The following is a 2,486-nucleotide window of genomic DNA, read 5'->3' as shown; positions in this document are numbered from 1 at the left end:
GCGTGAAGGCACTGTCATCCTCAAGCGCCATCAAACCGAGAGTGAGTTTGCCAGCCCAGGAGATGAGTAAAACCTCAAGTTTGAGGAAGGGCAGATGCATCCTATTGTGACTAGGGCCTAGCACGCCCCAATCGTAGGCCACCTCATGTCTTCCAAGAGGGATCTGAGACGTATAAAGGGTGTGCAGTCTTAGAGCATCCCAAAAGCCACAGCATCTCCACGTTCCAGCCGCTGCTGAACTAGGGTAAGTCGGGCAAAGGAACGCCTCTCCTGGGAGCCTGGTTCTAAATGGTCCCAAACTCCGCAGGCAGCTGGGGCTGGCACAATGGGTGGCTGGCCAGAAAGAAAGGCCTCGTGTGGGCACCTCTCTCGTCCGTATCATTTGGGACCCACCTGTCTTGGGTTACAAGGCAACATCTGAAGTGTGTGGGGTGGGGGCTGAGATGGGGGTCCAGGGTGTGATCAGAGTCCTGTGTTGAGGGTCCTGCTGGCGTGTGTGGTGGCGATGTTGTCGTGGCCAGGAGCTGAGCGGAGCTGGTTAGGAGAGGGTGGCACCAAATCTAGGGCAGGGCTGCCCTGAAGGGAAAGGCCAGTGCAGCGAGGCAGGAGAGCTCCTCAGGGAGCAGAGGGCAGAGGCCCAGGGAGCTCAGAGCAGCAAGGACAAGAGGACGTGGTAAAGCGGCCATGTCCTGCTCTGGGAGTCGGGGACCATTGTTCCACCCCCGTGTGCTCAGTGCCTGGGGATCCATGACTTCCCTCTCTAAGATTTGCATTCTCACCTATAATTTAGTATCGATTTAAACGGTCCTTTTGTCTCTAGATGCCTCTTTTCTATGAATTCTCTTAGAGAGTGGTTAAGATGCTCTGTTACAACTGTTCGATATTTACTTAAAAAGTCAAAATCTTTACAAGAGTACTCAACATGTTTTTGTTCTCGTGTGTGTGTGTGTGTGTGTGACCACGCGAGCACACACACACACATATATCTTTACACTCATATTTACCTGTGTATTTACATGTGTTTGTGTGGAGTTTTATATGCTCATTTAATCTTTACAACAACTTTAAGAAGAGTACAGAGAAGTTAAGTAACTTGCTCCAAGAAGTGATCCAAGAAAATCATGCTCTACATTCCACAGTATCTGATGGGGAAGGATAATACTTTTTGTTCTCATTACCCCTGACCTTCCTTCTTATTCTTTCCGTCTCTCTCCTCTCTCTCTCTGTCTGTGTGACTCTCTCTCATTTTTTATATCTTTGTTTTTTCTACCCCTGTCCATTACTCTTCTCCTTTCACCCTTTTTTCCTCTCTTTCTTCTTTCCTTCCTTCCTTCTGTATTTCTTTATTTGTCTCTATTAAAACCTTGCTATGGCTTACAAACTGTAGCTACAATTTATACTGACGCACCTCACTGCACACAGACACATTTAATCGGTGAAGCCACCAGGCGAAAGTTGAATCGGCACAGGTTTGAACGAGGCAAGCGGTTCTCCTGGGTTGAGTGTCTCTAACGTTCTAGAGTTCCTCACTTCAGTGTCTTTTCCATTGCAGTGCACATCCAGACCAGAATGTATAATCCGAAGCAGAAGCTGTGCTGCCCGCTACCAAAGTATTGCTGCCCTCCACCCCAGCCATGCTGCACCCCACCAAAGTATTGCTGCCCCTCACCAAAGTATTGCTGCCCCCCACCTCAGCAGTACTGTCCCCCTCCACAGCAATGCTGCCCCCCAGTAAAGTACTGTTTCCCCCCACCAAAGCACTGCTAAACTCCACCTCAGCACACCAAGCAGCCTTGCCAGCCTCCACCCAAGGGCAAGGAGCCCTCTGTCCCAACGTGCCCAGCCCCTCAACAGTGCCAGAAGTCCAAGCAGAAATAAACCCCAGGCATGGGCCAGAGGCCAAACTCCCTTCAGAACAGAGAACACGAAGCCCACTTCCCTCTCTCAGCCAGTTAGCTGTCAGCACCACTCACCCACGGCTTCTGGAAGCAGCCACACTTTTGGAAAAGGCAGCACCAAGATGGCAGCTTCCTGGATCAACATTTCTTATGAATTAGCAGCTGGAATTTCCATTTAGCAAAGGATCCGTTTCTAAACCGTCTAATCTTCTTGCAGACTTGTATACTTCGCCCTTTTGGCTGCTTGGAAACTTAAGCAGCATGCCCGACCATCCTTTGCTAGCACACTTCGTCTCTGCTCCAGTCTTTCAAACAATTAAACACAATTCCGCTGCCATGAATGTGTCAGTTTGATTATTTCGTCGTCTTACAGTCGTTAACTCCTGCAGATTTTGTATCTTGCTGCCTAAATAAGAGCCCTAGGAGAGCTGGGCATGTGGGTGCAGGTTGAGCAGAATGCATGGGAAGATGCACTTCTGAGCTGAAGGACATTTTCCATGGTCCTGCCAGGGTGAGGAGGAGAGATGGGCACTTCAGCTGCATGGAGACACATCCCCCCATACTTGCAAAATGAGAACAGCCTTTGGA

At 49.6% G+C, this 2,486-nt stretch overlaps 1 long non-coding RNA gene across 1 annotated transcript; it reads left to right on the top strand.

Moving 5' to 3' along the window:
* Positions 1-200: 200 nt before the first annotated feature.
* LOC149750620 (uncharacterized) lies at positions 201-2,235 on the top strand. Its single transcript, XR_016387790.1, has 2 exons — positions 201-244; positions 1,553-2,235. It is a non-coding gene; the product is annotated as an uncharacterized LOC149750620 (long non-coding RNA).
* The last annotated feature ends 251 nt before the right edge of the window (positions 2,236-2,486 follow it).

This window comes from Delphinapterus leucas, chromosome 1 (genome assembly GCF_059928025.1).
Source record: "Delphinapterus leucas isolate spDelLeu-1000000601 "Yukka" chromosome 1, BTC_Dleu_Yukka2, whole genome shotgun sequence".
Lineage (NCBI taxonomy): Eukaryota > Metazoa > Chordata > Mammalia > Artiodactyla > Monodontidae > Delphinapterus > Delphinapterus leucas.
The sequence above is the reverse complement of the archived record's forward strand: the minus strand, read 5'-3'. Positions and strand labels throughout refer to the sequence as shown.